This window comes from Anopheles funestus, unplaced genomic scaffold (genome assembly GCF_943734845.2).
Source record: "Anopheles funestus unplaced genomic scaffold, idAnoFuneDA-416_04 scaffold_32_ctg1, whole genome shotgun sequence".
Taxonomy (NCBI): domain Eukaryota; kingdom Metazoa; phylum Arthropoda; class Insecta; order Diptera; family Culicidae; genus Anopheles; species Anopheles funestus.
Genome location: NW_026045361.1, coordinates 179372 through 195568, shown reverse-complemented (window position 1 = coordinate 195568; position 16197 = coordinate 179372). Strand labels below are relative to the sequence as shown.

Genomic DNA, 16197 nt, shown 5'->3' with positions numbered 1-16197 from the left:
GGCTAATGTGTCTTGGCTAAAGTGTCTTGGCTAAGGTGTCTTGGCTAAGGTGTCTTGGCGAAGGTGTCTTGGCTAAGGTGTCTTGGCTAATGTGTCTTGGCTAATGTGTCTTGGCTAAGGTGTCTTGGTTAATGTGTCTCGGCAAAGGTGTCTTGGCTAATGTGTCTTGGCTAAGGTGTCTTGGCTAATGTGTCTTGGCTAAGGTGTCTTGGCTAAGGTGTCTTGGCTAATGTGTCTTGGCTAATGTGTCTCGGCTAATGTGTCTTGGCTAAGGTGTCTTGGCTAAGGTGTCTTGGCTAATGTGTCTTGGCTAATGTGTCTTGGCTAAAGTGTCTTGGCTTAGGTGTCTTGGCTAAGGTGTCTTGGCTAAGGTGTCTTGGCTAAGGTGTCTTGGCTAATGTGTCTCGGCTAAGGTGTCTTGGCTAATGTGTCTTGGCTAAAGTGTCTTGGCTAAGGTGTCTTGGCTAAGGTGTCTTGGCGAAGGTGTCTTGGCTAAGGTGTCTTGGCTAATGTGTCTTGGCTAATGTGTCTTGGCTAAGGTGTCTTGGCTAATGTGTCTCGGCAAAGGTGTTTTGGCTAATGTGTCTTGGCTAAGGTGTCTTGGCTAATGTGTCTTGGCTTAGGTGTCTTGGCTAATGTGTCTCGGCTAAGGTGTCTTGGCTAAGGTGTCTTGGCTAATGTGTCTCGGCTAAGGTGTCTTGGCTAATGTGTCTTGGTTAAAGTGTCTTGGCTAAGGTGTCTTGGCTAAGGTGTCTTGGCTAAGGTGTCTTGGCTAATGTGTCTCGGCTAAGGTGTCTTGGCTAATGTGTCTTGGCTAAGGTGTCTTGGCTAAGGTGTCTTGGCTAATGTGTCTTGGCTAAAGTGTCTTGGCTAAGGTGTCTTGGCTAAGGTGTCTTGGCTAAGGTGTCTTGGCTAAGGTGTCTTGGCTAATGTGTCTTGGCTAATGTGTCTTGGCTAAGGTGTCTTGGCTAATGTGTCTCGGCTAAGGTGTCTTGGCTAATGTGTCTTGGCTAAAGTGTCTTGGCTAAGGTGTCTTGGCTAAGGTGTCTTGGCGAAGGTGTCTTGGCTAAGGTGTCTTGGCTAATGTGTCTTGGCTAATGTGTCTTGGCTAAGGTGTCTTGGCTAATGTGTCTCGGCAAAGGTGTCTTGGCTAATGTGTCTTGGCTAAGGTGTCTTGGCTAATGTGTCTTGGCTAAGGTGTCTTGGCTAAGGTGTCTTGGCTAATGTGTCTTGGCTAATGTGTCACGGCTAATGTGTCTTGGCTAAGGTGTCTTGGCTAAGGTGTCTTGGCTAAGGTGTCTTGGCTAATGTGTCTTGGCTAAAGTGTCTTGGCTTAGGTGTCTTGGCTAAGGTGTCTTGGCTAAGGTGTCTTGGCTAAGGTGTCTTGGCTAATGTGTCTCGGCTAAGGTGTCTTGGCTAAGGTGTCTTGGCTAAGATGTCTTGGCTAATGTGTCTTGGCTAAAGTGTCTTGGCTTAGGTGTCTTGGCTAATGTGTCTCGGCTAAGGTGTCTTGGCTAAGGTGTCTTGGCTAATGTGTCTCGGCTAAGGTGTCTCGGCTAAGGTGTCTTGGCTAAGGTGTATTGGCTAATGTGTCTTGGTTAAAGTGTCTTGGCTAAGGTGTCTTGGCTAAGGTGTCTTGGCTAAGGTGTCTTGGCTAAGGTGTCTTGGCTAATGTGTCTCGGCTAAGGTGTCTTGGCTAATGTGTCTTGGCTAAGGTGTCTTGGCTAATGTGTCTTGGCTAAGGTGTCTTGGCTAAGGTGTCTTGGCTAATGTGTCTTGGCTAAAGTGTCTTGGCTAAGGTGTCTTGGCTAAGGTGTCTTGGCTAAGGTGTCTTGGCTAAGGTGTCCTGGCTAAGGTGTCTTGGCTAATGTGTCTCGGCTAAGGTGTCTTGGCTAAGGTGTCTTGGCTAAGGTGTCTTGGCTAAAGTGTCTTGGCTAAGGTGTCTCGGCTAAGGTGTCTTGGCTAAAGTGTCTTGACTAAGGTGTCTTGGCTAAGGTGTCTTGGATAAAGTGTCTTGGCTAATGTGTCTTGGCTAAGGTGTCTTGGCTAATGTGTCTTGGCTAAGGTGTCTTGGCTAATGTGTCTTGGCTAAGGTGTCTTGGCTAATGTGTCTTGGCTAAGGTGTCTTGGCTAATGTGTCTTGGCTAAGGTGTCTTGGCTAAGGTGTCTCGGCTAAGGTGTCTCGGCTAAGGTGTCTTGGCTAATGTGTCTTGGCTAAGGTGTCTTGGCTAAGGTGTCTTGGCTAAGGTGTCTTGGCTAAGGTGTCTCGGCTAAGGTGTCTTGGCTAAGGTGTCTTGGCTAATGTGTCTTGGCTAAGGTGTCTTGGCTAAGGTGTCTTGGCTAAGGTGTCTTGGCTAAGGTGTCTTGGCTAAGGTGTCTTGGCTAATGTGTCTTGGCTAATGTGTCTTGGCTAAGGTGTCTTGGCTAAGGTGTCTTGGCTAAGGTGTCTTGGCTAATGTGTCTTGGCTAAGGTGTCTTGGCTAATGTGTCTTGGCAAATGTGTCTTGGCTAAGGTGTCTTGGCTAATGTGTCTCGGCTAAAGTGTCTTGGCTAATGTGTCTTGGCTAAAGGGTCTTGGCTAAGGTGTCTTGGCTAAGGTGTATTGGCTAATGTGTCTTGGTTAAAGTGTCTTGGCTAAGGTGTCTTGGCTAAGGTGTCTTGGCTAAGGTGTCTTGGCTAAGGTGTCTTGGCTAATGTGTCTCGGCTAAGGTGTCTTGGCTAATGTGTCTTGGCTAATGTGTCTTGGCTAATGTGTCTTGGCTAATGTGTCTTGGCTAATGTGTCTTGGCTAAGGTGTCTTGGCTAAGGTGTCTTGGCTAAGGTGTCTTGGCTAATGTGTCTTGGCTAAAGTGTCTTGGCTTAGGTGTCTTGGCTAATGTGTCTCGGCTAAGGTGTCTTGGCTAAGGTGTCTTGGCTAAGGTGTCTTGGCTAAAGTGTCTTGGCTAAGGTGTCTTGGCTAAAGTGTCTCGGCTAAAGTGTCTTGGCTAAGGTGTCTTGGCTAAGGTGTCTTGGCTAAGGTGTCTTGGCTAAGGTGTCTTGGCTAAGGTGTCTTGGCCAAGGTGTCTTGGCTAAGGTGTCTTGGCTAAGGTGTCTTGGCTAAGGTGTCTTGGCTAAGGTGTCTTGGCTAAGGTGTCTTGGCTAAGGTGTCTTGGCTAAGGTGTCTTGGCTAATGTGTCTCGGCTAAGGTGTCTTGGCTAAGGTGTCTTGGCTAATGTGTCTTGGCTAAAGTGTCTTGGCTAAGGTGTCTTGGCTAATGTGTCTCGGCTAATGTGTCTTGGCTATGGTGTCTTGGCTACGGTGTCTTGGCTAATGTGTCTTGGCTAAGGTGTCTTAGCTAAGGTGTCTTGGCTAATGTGTCTCGGCTAAGGTGTCTTGGCTAAAGTGTCTTGGCTAAGGTGTCGTGGCTAAGGTGTCTTGGCTAAGGTGTCTTGGCTAATGTGTCTTGGCTAATGTGTCTTGGCTAATGTGTCTTGGCTAAGGTGTCTTGGCTAAGGTGTCTTGGCTAAGGTGTCTTGGCTAAGGTGTCTTGGCTAATGTGTCTTGGCTAAAGTGTCTTGGCTTAGGTGTCTTTGCTAATGTGTCTCGGCTAAGGTGTCTTGGCTTAGGTGTCTTGGCTAATGTGTCTCGGCTAAGGTGTCTTGGCTAAGGTGTCTTGGCTAATGTGTCTCGGCTAAGGTGTCTCGGCTAAGGTGTCTTGGCTAAGGTGTATTGGCTAATGTGTCTTGGTTAAAGTGTCTTGGCTAAGGTGTCTTGGCTAAGGTTTCTTGGCTAAGGTGTCTTGGCTAAGGTGTCTTGGCTAATGTGTCTCGGCTAAGGTGTCTTGGCTAATGTGTCTTGGCTAAGGTGTCTTGGCTAAGGTGTCTTGGCTAATGTGTCTTGGCTAAGGTGTCTTGGCTAAGGTGTCTTGGCTAATGTGTCTTGGCTAAAGTGTCTTGGCTAAGGTGTCTTGGCTAAGGTGTCTTGGCTAAGGTGTCTTGGCTAAGGTGTCCTGGCTAATGTGTCTTGGCTAATGTGTCTCGGCTAAGGTGTCTTGGCTAAGGTGTCTTGGCTAAGGTGTCTTGGCTAAAGTGTCTTGGCTAATGTGTCTTGGCTAAGGTGTCTTGGCTAATGTGTCTTGGCTAAAGTGTCTTGGCTTAGGTGTCTTGGCTAATGTGTCTCGGCTAAGGTGTCTTGGCTTAGGTGTCTTGGCTAATGTGTCTCGGCTAAGGTGTCTTGGCTAAGGTGTCTTGGCTAATGTGTCTCGGCTAAGGTGTCTCGGCTAAGGTGTCTTGGCTAAGGTGTCTTGGCTAATGTGTCTCGGCTAAGGTGTCTCGGCTAAGGTGTCTTGGCTAAGGTGTATTGGGTAATGTGTCTTGGTTAAAGTGTCTTGGCTAAGGTGTCTTGGCTAAGGTGTCTTGGCTAAGGTGTCTTGGCTAAGGTGTCTTGGCTAAAGTGTCTTGGCTAATGTGTCTTGGCTAAGGTGTCTTGGCTAAGGTGTCTTGGCTAAGGTGTCTTGGCTAAGGTGTCTTGGCTAAGGTGTCTTGGCTAAGGTGTCTTGGCTAATGTGTCTCGGCTAAGGTGTCTTGGCTAAGGTGTCTTGGCTAATGTGTCTTGGCTAAAGTGTCTTGGCTAAGGTGTCTCGGCTAAGGTGTCTTGGCTAATGTGTTTTGGCTAAGGTGTCTTGGCTAATGTGTCTTGGCTAATGTGTCTCGGCTAATGTGTCTTGGCTAAGGTGTCTTGGCTAAGGTGTCTTGGCTAATGTGTCTTGGCTAAGGTGTCTTAGCTAAGGTGTCTTGGCTAATGTGTCTCGGCTAAGGTGTCTTGGCTAATGTGTCTCGGCAAATGTGTTGGCTAAGGTGTCTTGGCTAAGGTGTCTTGGCTTAGGTGTCTTGGCTAAGGTGTCTCGGCTAAGGTGTCTTGGCTAAGGTGTCTTGGCTAAGGTGTCTTGGCTAATGTGTCTCGGCTAATGTGTCTTGGCTAAGGTGACTTGGCTAAGGTGTCTTGGCTAATGTGTCTTGGCTAATGTGTCTTGGCTAAGGTGTCTTGGCTAAGGTGTCTTGGCTAATGTGTCTTGGTTAATGTGTCTTGGCTAAGGTGTCTTGGCTAAGGTGTCTTGGCTAAGGTGTCTTGGCTAAGGTGTCTTGGCTAAGGTGTCTTGGCTAATGTGTCTCGGCTAAGGTGTCTTGGCTAATGTGTCTTGGCTAATGTGTCTTGGCTAATGTGTCTTGGCTAAGGTGTCTTGGCTAAGGTGTCTTGGCTAATGTGCCTTGGCTAAAGTGTCTTGGCTTAGGTGTCTTGGCTAAGGTGTCTTGGCTAATGTGTCTTGGCTAAGGTGTCTTGGCTAAGGTGTCTTGGCTAAGGTGTCTTGGCTTATGTGTCTCGGCTAATGTGTCTTGGCTAAGGTGTCTTGGCTAAGGTGACTTGGTTAAAGTGTCTTGGCTAAGGTGTCTTGGCTAAAGTGTCTTGGCTAAGGTGTCTTGGCTAATGTGTCTCGGCTAAAGTGTCTTGGCTAAGGTGTCTTGGCTAAGGTGTCTTGGCTAAGGTGTCTCGGCTAAGGTGTCTTGGCTAAGGTGTCTTGGCTAAGGTGTCTTGGCTAAGGTGTCTCGGCTAAGGTGTCTTGGCTAAGGTGTATTGGCTAATGTGTCTTGGTTAAAGTGTCTTGGCTAAGGTGTCTTGGCTAAGGTGTCTTGGCTAAGGTGTCTTGGCTAAGGTGTCTTGGCTAATGTGTCTCGGCTAAGGTGTCTTGGCTAAGGTGTCTTGGCTAATGTGTCTTGGCTAAAGTGTCTTTTCTAAGGTGTCTTGGCTAATGTGTCTCGGCTAAGGTGTCTTGGCTAAGGTGTCTTGGCTAAGGTGTCTTGGCTAATGTGTCTCGGCTAATGTGTCTTGGCTAAGGTGTCTTGGCTACGGTGTCTTGGCTAATGTGTCTTGGCTAAGGTGTCTAAGCTAAGGTGTCTTGGCTAATGTGTCTCGGCTAAGGTGTCTTGGCTAATGTGTCTCGGCTAAGGTGTCTTGGCTAATGTGTCTTGGCTAAGGTGTCTTGGCTAATGTGTCTTGGCTAATGTGTCTTGGCTAATGTGTCTTGGCTAAGGTGTCTTGGCTAATGTGTCTTGGCTAATGTGTCTTGGCTAAAGTGTCTTGGCTTAGGTGTCTTGGCTAATGTGTCTCGGCTAAGGTGTCTTGGCTTAGGTGTCTTGGCTAATGTGTCTCGGCTAAGGTGTCTTGGCTAAGGTGTCTTGGCTAATGTGTCTCGGCTAAGGTGTCTCGGCTAAGGTGTCTTGGCTAAGGTGTATTGGCTAATGTGTTTTGGTTAAAGTGTCTTGGCTAAGGTGTCTTGGCTAAGGTGTCTTGGCTAAGGTGTCTTGGCTAAGGTGTCTTGGCTAATGTGTCTTGGCTAAGGTGTCTTGGCTAAGGTGTCTTGGCTAATGTGTCTTGGCTAATGTGTCTTGGCTAAGGTGTCTTGGCTAAAGTGTCTTGGCTAAGGTGTCGTGGCTAAGGTGTCTTGGCTAAGGTGTCTTGGCTAAGGTGTCTTGGCTAATGTGTCTTGGCTAAGTTGTCTTGGCTAAGGTGTCTTGGCTAAGGTGTCTTGGCTAAGGTGTCTTGGCTAATGTGTCTCGGCTAAGGTGTCTTGGCTAATGTGTTGGCTAAGGTGTCTTGGCTAAGGTGTCCTGGCTAAGGTGTCTTGGCTAAGGTGTCTTGGCTAAGGTGTCTTTTCTAAGGTGTCTTGGCTAAGGTGTCTTGGCTAAGGTGTCTTGGCTAAGGTGTCTTGGCTAAGGTGTCTTGGCTAATGTGTCTCGGCTAAGGTGTCTTGGCTAAGGTGTCTTGGCTAAGGTGTCTTGGCTAATGTGTCTTGGCTAAGGTGTCTTGGCTAATGTGTCTCGGCTAAGGTGTCTTGGCTAATGTGTCTTGGCTAAGGTGTCTTGGCTAATGTGTCTTGGCTAATGTGTCTTGGCTAAGGTGTCTTGGCTAATGTGTCTCGGCTGAGGTGTCTTGGCTAATGTGTCTTGGCTAAGGTGTCTTGGCTAATGTGTCTTGGCTAAGGTGTCTTGGCTAAGGTGTCTTGGCTAATGTGTCTTGGCTAATGTGTCTTGGCTAAGGTGTCTTGGCTAAAGTGTCTTGGCTAAGGTGTCGTGGCTAAGGTGTCTTGGCTAAGGTGTCTTGGCTAAGGTGTCTTGGCTAATGTGTCTTGGCTAAGGTGTCTTGGCTAAGGTGTCTTGGCTAAGGTGTCTTGGCTAATGTGTCTCGGCTAAGGTGTCTTGGCTAAGGTGTCTTGGCTAAGGTGTCTTGGCTAAGGTGTCTTGGCTAAGGTGTCTTGGCTAAGGTGTCTTGGCTAAGGTGTCTTTTCTAAGGTGTCTTGGCTAAGGTGTCTTGGCTAAGGTGTCTTGGCTAATGTGTCTCGGCTAAGGTGTCTTGGCTAAGGTGTCTTGGCTAAGGTGTCTTGGCTAAGGTGTCTTGGCTAATGTGTCTTGGCTAAAGTGTCTTGGCTTAGGTGTCTTGGCTAATGTGTCTCGGCTAAGGTGTCTTGGCTAATGTGTCTTGGCTAAGGTGTCTTGGCTAAGGTGTCTTGGCTAATGTGTCTTGGCTAATGTGTCTTGGCTAAGGTGTCTTGGCTAAGGTGTCTTGGCTAATGTGTCTTGGCTAATGTGTCTTGGCTAATGTGTCTTGGCTAAGGTGTCTTGGCTAATGTGTCTTGGCTAATGTGTCTTGGCTAATGTGTCTTGGCTAAGGTGTCTTGGCTAATGTGTCTTGGCTAAGGTGTCTTGGCTAAGGTGTCTTGGCTAATGTGTCTTGGCTAATGTGTCTTGGCTAAGGTGTCTTGGCTAAGGTGTCTTGGCTAATGTGTCTTGGCTAATGTGTCTTGGCTAATGTGTCTTGGCTAATGTGTCTTGGCTAATGTGTCTCGGCTAAGGTGTCTTGGCTAATGTGTCTCGGCTAAGGTGTCTTGGCTAATGTGTCTTGGCTAAGGTGTCTTTCCTAATGTGTCTTGGCTAATGTGTCTTGGCTAATGTGTCTTGGCTAAGGTGTCTTGGCTAATGTGTCTTGGCTAATGTGTCTTGGCTAAAGTGTCTTGGCTTAGGTGTCTTGGCTAATGTGTCTCGGCTAAGGTGTCTTGGCTTAGGTGTCTTGGCTAATGTGTCTCGGCTAAGGTGTCTTGGCTAAGGTGTCTTGGCTAATGTGTCTCGGCTAAGGTGTCTCGGCTAAGGTGTCTTGGCTAAGGTGTATTGGCTAATGTGTTTTGGTTAAAGTGTCTTGGCTAAGGTGTCTTGGCTAAGGTGTCTTGGCTAAGGTGTCTTGGCTAAGGTGTCTTGGCTAATGTGTCTTGGCTAAGGTGTCTTGGCTAAGGTGTCTTGGCTAATGTGTCTTGGCTAATGTGTCTTGGCTAAGGTGTCTTGGCTAAAGTGTCTTGGCTAAGGTGTCGTGGCTAAGGTGTCTTGGCTAAGGTGTCTTGGCTAAGGTGTCTTGGCTAATGTGTCTTGGCTAAGGTGTCTTGGCTAAGGTGTCTTGGCTAAGGTGTCTCGGCTAAGGTGTCTTGGCTAAAGTGTCTTGGCTAAGGTGTCTTGGCTAATGTGTTGGCTAAGGTGTCTTGGCTAAGGTGTCCTGGCTAAGGTGTCTTGGCTAAGGTGTCTTGGCTAAGGTGTCTTTTCTAAGGTGTCTTGGCTAAGGTGTCTTGGCTAAGGTGTCTTGGCTAAGGTGTCTTGGCTAAGGTGTCTTGGCTAATGTGTCTCGGCTAAGGTGTCTTGGCTAAGGTGTCTTGGCTAAGGTGTCTTGGCTAATGTGTCTTGGCTAAGGTGTCTTGGCTAATGTGTCTCGGCTAAGGTGTCTTGGCTAATGTGTCTTGGCTAAGGTGTCTTGGCTAATGTGTCTTGGCTAATGTGTCTTGGCTAAGGTGTCTTGGCTAATGTGTCTCGGCTGAGGTGTCTTGGCTAATGTGTCTTGGCTAAGGTGTCTTGGCTAATGTGTCTTGGCTAAGGTGTCTTGGCTAAGGTGTCTTGGCTAATGTGTCTTGGCTAATGTGTCTTGGCTAAGGTGTCTTGGCTAAAGTGTCTTGGCTAAGGTGTCGTGGCTAAGGTGTCTTGGCTAAGGTGTCTTGGCTAAGGTGTCTTGGCTAATGTGTCTTGGCTAAGGTGTCTTGGCTAAGGTGTCTTGGCTAAGGTGTCTTGGCTAATGTGTCTCGGCTAAGGTGTCTTGGCTAAGGTGTCTTGGCTAAGGTGTCTTGGCTAAGGTGTCTTGGCTAAGGTGTCTTGGCTAAGGTGTCTTGGCTAAGGTGTCTTTTCTAAGGTGTCTTGGCTAAGGTGTCTTGGCTAAGGTGTCTTGGCTAATGTGTCTCGGCTAAGGTGTCTTGGCTAAGGTGTCTTGGCTAAGGTGTCTTGGCTAAGGTGTCTTGGCTAAGGTGTCTCGGCTAAAGTGTCTTGGCTAAGGTGTCTTGGCTAATGTGTCTTGGCTAATGTGTCTTGGCTAAGGTGTCTTGGTTAAGGTGTCTTGGCTAAGGTGTCTTGGCTAATGTGTCTTGGCTAAGGTGTCTTGGCTAATGTGTCTTGGCTAATGTGTCTTGGCTAAGGTGTCTTGGCTAATGTGTCTCGGCTGAGGTGTCTTGGCTAATGTGTCTTGGCTAAAGGGTCTTGGCTAAGGTGTCTTGGCTAAGGTGTCTTGGCTAAGGTGTCTTGGCTAAGGTGTCTTGGCTAAGGTGTCTTGGCTAATGTGTCTCGGCTAAGGTGTCTTGGCTAATGTGTCTTGGCTAAGGTGTCTTGGCTAATGTGTCTTGGCTAATGTGTCTTGGCTAAGGTGTCTTGGCTAAGGTGTCTTGGCTAATGTGTCTTGGCTAATGTGTCTTGGCTAAGGTGTCTTGGCTAAGGTGTCTTGGCTAATGTGTCTCGGCTAAGGTGTCTTGGCTAATGTGCCTTGGCTAAAGGGTCTTGGCTAAGGTGTCTTGGCTAAGGTGTCTTGGCTAATGTGTCTCGGCTAAGGTGTCTTGGCTAATGTGTCTTGGCTAAGGTGTCTTGGCTAATGTGTCTTGGCTAATGTGTCTTGGCTAATGTGTCTTGGCTAAGGTGTCTTGGCTAAGGTGTCTTGGCTAAGGTGTCTTGGCTAATGTGTCTTGGCTAAAGTGTCTTGGCTTAGGTGTCTTGGCTAATGTGTCTCGGCTAAGGTGTCTTGGCTAAGGTGTCTTGGCTAAGGTGTCTTGGCTAAGGTGTCTTGGCTAAGGTGTCTTGGCTAAGGTGTCTTGGCTAATGTGTCTTGGCTAAAGTGTCTTGGCTTAGGTGTCTTGGCTAATGTGTCTCGGCTAAGGTGTCTTGGCTTAGGTGTCTTGGCTAATGTGTCTCGGCTAAGGTGTCTTGGCTAAGGTGTCTTGGCTAATGTGTCTCGGCTAAGGTGTCTCGGCTAAGGTGTCTTGGCTAAGGTGTATTGGCTAATGTGTCTTGGTTAAAGTGTCATGGCTAAGGTGTCTTGGCTAAGGTGTCTTGGCTAAGGTGTCTTGGCTAAGGTGTCTTGGCTAAGGTGTCTTGGCTAAGGTGTCTTGGCTAAGGTGTCTTGGCTAATGTGTCTTGGCTAATGTGTCTTGGCTAAGGTGTCTTGGCTAAAGTGTCTTGGCTAAGGTGTCGTGGCTAAGGTGTCTTGGCTAAGGTGTCTTGGCTAAGGTGTCTTGGCTAATGTGTCTTGGCTAAGGTGTCTTGGCTAAGGTGTCTTGGCTAAGGTGTCTTGGCTAAGGTGTCTTGGCTAATGTGTCTCGGCTAAGGTGTCTTGGCTAATGTGTTGGCTAAGGTGTCTTGGCTAAGGTGTCTTGGCTAAGGTGTCTTGGCTAAGGTGTCTTGGCTAAGGTGTCTTTTCTAAGGTGTCTTGGCTAAGGTGTCTTGGCTAAGGTGTCTTGGCTAAGGTGTCTTGGCTAAGGTGTCTTGGCTAATGTGTCTCGGCTAAGGTGTCTTGGCTAAGGTGTCTTGGCTAAGGTGTCTTGGCTAATGTGTCTTGGCTAAGGTGTCTTGGCTAATGTGTCTCGGCTAAGGTGTCTTGGCTAATGTGTCTTGGCTAAGGTGTCTTGGCTAAGGTGTCTTGGCTAAGGTGTCTTGGCTAATGTGTCTTGGCTAAGGTGTCTTGGCTAAGGTGTCTTGGCTAATGTGTCTTGGCTAATGTGTCTTGGCTAAGGTGTCTTGGCTAAAGTGTCTTGGCTAAGGTGTCGTGGCTAAGGTGTCTTGGCTAAGGTGTCTTGGCTAAGGTGTCTTGGCTAATGTTTCTTGGCTAAGGTGTCTTGGCTAAGGTGTCTTGGCTAAGGTGTCTTGGCTAAGGTGTCTTGGCTAATGTGTCTCGGCTAAGGTGTCTTGGCTAATGTGTTGGCTAAGGTGTCTTGGCTAAGGTGTCTTGGCTAAGGTGTCTTGGCTAAGGTGTCTTGGCTAAGGTGTCTTTTCTAAGGTGTCTTGGCTAAGGTGTCTTGGCTAATGTGTCTTGGCTAATTTGTCTTGGCTAAGGTGTCTTGGCTAAGGTGTCTTGGCTAAGGTGTCTTGGCTAAGGTGTCTTGGCTAAGGTGTCTTGGCTAATGTGTCTTGGCTAAGGTGTCTTGGCTAAGGTGTCTTGGCTAAGGTGTCTTGGCTAAGGTGTCTTGGCTAAGGTGTCTTGGCTAAGGTGTCTTGGCTAAGGTGTCTTGGCTAATGTGTCTCGGCTAAGGTGTCTTGGCTAAGGTGTCTTGGCTAATGTGTCTTGGCTAAAGTGTCTTGGCTAAGGTGTCTTGGCTAATGTGTCTCGGCTAATGTGTCTTGGCTAAGGTGTCTTGGCTACGGTGTCTTGGCTAATGTGTCTTGGCTAAGGTGTCTTAGCTAAGGTGTCTTGGCTAATGTATTTTGGCTAAGGTGTCTTGGCTAATGTGTCTCGGCTAAAGTGTCTTGGCTAAGGTGTCTTGGCTAAGGTGTCTTGGCTAATGTGTCTTGGCTAAGGTGTCTTGGCTAATGTGTCTTGGCTAAGGTGTCTTGGCTAAGGTGTCTTGGCTAATGTGTCTTGGCTAAGGTGTCTTGGCTAATGTGTCTTGGCTAAGGTGTCTTGGCTAAGGTGTCTTGGCTAATGTGTCTTGGCTAAGGTGTCTCGGCTAAAGTGTCTTGGCTAAGGTGTCTTGGCTAAGGTGTCTTGGCTAAAGTGTCTTGGCTAATGTGTCTTGGCTAAGGTGTCTTGGCTAAGGTGTCTTGGCTAAGGTGTCTTGGCTAAGGTGTCTTGGCTAAGGTGTCTTGGCTAATGTGTCTCGGCTAAGGTGTCTTGGCTAATGTGTTGGCTAAGGTGTCTTGGCTAAGGTGTCTTGGCTAAGGTGTCTTGGCTAAGGTGTCTTGGCTAAGGTGTCTTTTCTAAGGTGTCTTGGCTAAGGTGTCTTGGCTAAGGTGTCTTGGCTAAGGTGTCTTGGCTAAGGTGTCTTGGCTAAGGTGTCTTGGCTAAGGTGTCTTGGCTAATGTGTCTCGGCTAAGGTGTCTTGGCTAAGGTGTCTTGGCTAAGGTGTCTTGGCTGATGTGTCTTGGCTAAGGTGTCTTGGCTAATGTGTCTCGGCTAAGGTGTCTTGGCTAATGTGTCTTGGCTAAGGTGTCTTGGCTAAGGTGTCTTGGCTAAGGTGTCTTGGCTAATGTGTCTTGGCTAAGGTGTCTTGGCTAAGGTGTCTTGGCTAAGGTGTCTTGGCTAATGTGTCTTGGCTAAGGTGTCTTGGCTAAGGTGTCTTGGCTAATGTGTCTTGGCTAATGTGTCTTGGCTAAGGTGTCTTGGCTAAAGTGTCTTGGCTAAGGTGTCGTGGCTAAGGTGTCTTGGCTAAGGTGTCTTGGCTAAGGTGTCTTGGCTAATGTGTCTTGGCTAAGGTGTCTTGGCTAAGGTGTCTTGGCTAAGGTGTCTTGGCTAAGGTGTCTTGGCTAATGTGTCTCGGCTAAGGTGTCTTGGCTAATGTGTTGGCTAAGGTGTCTTGGCTAAGGTGTCTTGGCTAAGGTGTCTTGGCTAAGGTGTCTTGGCTAAGGTGTCTTTTCTAAGGTGTCTTGGCAAAGGTGTCTTGGCTAAGGTGTCTTGGCTAATGTGTCTCGGCTAAAGTGTCTTGGCTAAAGTGTCTTGGCTAAGGTGTCTTGGCTAATGTGTCTTGGCTAAGGTGTCTTGGCTAATGTGTCTTGGCTAATGTGTCTTGGCTAAGGTGTCTTGGCTAATGTGTCTCGGCTAAGGTGTCTTGGCTAATGTGTCTTGGCTAAAGGGTCTTGGCTAAGGTGTCTTGGCTAAGGTGTCTTGGCTAAGGTGTCTTGGCTAAGGTGTCTTGGCTAAGGTGTCTTGGCTAAGGTGTCTTGGCTAATGTGTCTCGGCTAAGGTGTCTTGGCTAATGTGTCTTGGCTAAGGTGTCTTAGCTAATGTGTCTTGGCTAATGTGTCTTGGCTAATGTGTCTTGGCTAAGGTGTCTTGGCTAAGGTGTCTTGGCTAAGGTGTCTTGGCTAAGGTGTCTTGGCTAATGTGTCTTGGCTAAAGTGTCTTGGCTTAGGTGTCTTGGCTAATGTGTCTCGGCTAAGGTGTCTTGGCTAAGGTGTCTTGGCTAAGGTGTCTTGGCTAAAGTGTCTTGGCAAAGGTGTCTTGGCTAATGTGTCTCGGCTAAAGTGTCTTGGCTAAGGTGTCTTGGCTAATGTGTCTTGGCTAATTTGTCTTGGCTAAGGTGTCTTGGCTAAGGTGTCTTGGCTAAGGTGTCTTGGCTAAGGTGTCTTGGCTAATGTGTCTTGGCTAAGGTGTCTTGGCTAAGGTGTCTTGGCTAAGGTGTCTTGGCTAAGGTGTCTTGGCTAAGGTGTCTTGGCTAAGGTGTCTTGGCTAAGGTGTCTTGGCTAATGTGTCTCGGCTAAGGTGTCTTGGCTAAGGTGTCTTGGCTAATGTGTCTTGGCTAAAGTGTCTTGGCTAAGGTGTCTTGGCTAATGTGTCTCGGCTAATGTGTCTTGGCTAAGGTGTCTTGGCTACGGTGTCTTGGCTAATGTGTCTTGGCTAAGGTGTCTTAGCTAAGGTGTCTTGGCTAATGTATTTTGGCTAAGGTGTCTTGGCTAATGTGTCTCGGCTAAAGTGTCTTGGCTAAGGTGTCTTGGCTAAGGTGTCTTGGCTAATGTGTCTTGGCTAAGGTGTCTTGGCTAAGGTGTCTTGGCTAAGGTGTCTCGGCTAAAGTGTCTTGGCTAAGGTGTCTTGGCTAAGGTGTCTTGGCTAAAGTGTCTTGGCTAATGTGTCTTGGCTAAGGTGTCTTGGCTAAGGTGTCTTGGCTAAGGTGTCTTGGCTAATGTGTCTCGGCTAAGGTGTCTTGGCTAAGGTGTCTTGGCTAATGTGTCTTGGCTAATGTGTCTTGGCTAATGTGTCTCGGCTAAGGTGTCTTGGCTAAGGTGTCTTGGCTAATGTGTCTTGGCTAAGGTGTCTTGGCTAATGTGTCTCGGCTAAGGTGTCTTGGCTAATGTGTCTTGGCTAAGGTGTCTTGGCTAAGGTGTCTTGGCTAAGGTGTCTTGGCTAATGTGTCTTGGCTAAGGTGTCTTGGCTAAGGTGTCTTGGCTAATGTGTCTCGGCTAAGGTGTCTTGGCTAAGGTGTCTTGGCTAAGGTGTCTTGGCTAAGGTGTCTTGGCTAATGTGTCTTGGCTAATGTGTCTCGGCTAAAGTGTCTTGGCTAAGGTGTCTTGGCTAATGTGTCTTGGCTAATGTGTCTCGGCTAAAGTGTCTTGGCTAAGGTGTCTTGGCTAAGGTGTCTTGGCTAAGGTGTCTTGGCTAAGGTGTCTTGGCTTATGTGTCTCGGCTAAGGTGTCTTGGCTAAAGTGTCTTGGCTAATGTGTCTCGGCTAAGGTGTCTTGGCTAATGTGTCTTGGCTAAGGTGTCTTGGCTAAGGTGTCGTGGCTAATGTGTCTCGGCTAAGGTGTCTTGGCTAATGTGTCTTGGCTAAAGTGTCTTGGCTAAGGTGTCTTGGCTAAGGTGTCTTGGCTAAGGTGTCTTGGCTAAGGTGTCTTGGCTAATGTGTTTCGGTTAAGGTGTCTTGGCTAAGGTGTCTTGGCTAAGGTGTCTTGGCTAAGGTGTCTTGGCTAAGGTGTCTTGGCTAAGGTGTCTTGGCTAATGTGTCTTGGCTAAGGTGTCTTGGCTTAGGTGTCTTGGCTAAGGTGTCTTGGCTAATGTGTCTCGGCTAAGGTGTCTTGGCTAATGTGTCTTGGCTAATGTGTCTTGGCTAAGGTGTCTTGGCTAATGTGTCTCGGCTAAGGTGTCTTGGCTAATGTGTCTTGGCTAAGGTGTCTTGGCTAAGGTGTCTTGGCTAAGGTGTCTTGGCTAATGTGTCTTGGCTAAGGTGTCTTGGCTAAGGTGTCTTGGCTAATGTGTCTCGGCTAAGGTGTCTTGGCTAAGGTGTCTTGGCTAAGGTGTCTTGGCTAAGGTGTCTTGGCTAATGTGTCTTGGCTAATGTGTCTCGGCTAAAGTGTCTTGGCTAAGGTGTCTAGGCTAATGTGTCTTGGCTAATGTGTCTCGGCTAAAGTGTCCTGGCTAAGGTGTCTTGGCTAAGGTGTCTTGGCTAAGGTGTCTTGGCTAAGGTGTCTTGGCTTATGTGTCTCGGCTAAGGTGTCTTGGCTAAAGTGTCTTGGCTAATGTGTCTCGGCTAAGGTGTCTTGGCTAATGTGTCTTGGCTAAGGTGTCTTGGCTAAGGTGTCGTGGCTAATGTGTCTCGGCTAAGGTGTCTTGGCTAATGTGTCTTGGCTAAAGTGTCTTGGCTAAGGTGTCTTGGCTAAGGTGTCTTGGCTAAGGTGTCTTGGCTAATGTGTTTCGGTTAAGGTGTCTTGGCTAAGGTGTCTTGGCTAAGGTGTCTTGGCTAAGGTGTCTTGGCTAAGGTGTCTTGGCTAAGGTGTCTTGGCTAATGTGTCTTGGCTAAGGTGTCTTGGCTTAGGTGTCTTGGCTAAGGTGTCTTGGCTAATGTGTCTCGGCTAAGGTGTCTTGGCTAATGTGTCTTGGCTAATGTGTCTTGGCTAAGGTGTCTTGGCTAAGGTGTCTTGGCTAAGGTGTCTTGGCTAAGGTGTCTTGGCTAAGGTGTCTTGGCTAAGGTGTCTTGGCTAATGTGTCTTGGCTAAGGTGTCTTGGCTTAGGTGTCTTGGCTAAGGTGTATTGGCTAATGTGTCTCGGCTAAGGTGTCTTGGCTAAGGTGTCTTGGCTAATGTGTCTCGGCTAAGGTGTCTTGGCTAATGTGTCTTGGCTAAAGTGTCTTGGCTAAGGTGTCTTGGCTAATGTGTCTTGGCTAATTTGTCT

The 16197-nt window shown here is 47.9% G+C and overlaps 1 long non-coding RNA gene across 1 annotated transcript in view; it reads left to right on the top strand.

The window, feature by feature from the left end:
- Positions 1–13872, top strand: part of LOC125774574 (uncharacterized) — a 122213-nt gene extending 108341 nt beyond the window's left edge. The window contains exon 10 of the long non-coding RNA XR_007421058.1: positions 12442–13872. This is a non-coding gene — a long non-coding RNA (uncharacterized LOC125774574). The remainder of the gene's footprint in view (positions 1–12441) is intronic.
- The last annotated feature ends 2325 nt before the right edge of the window (positions 13873–16197 follow it).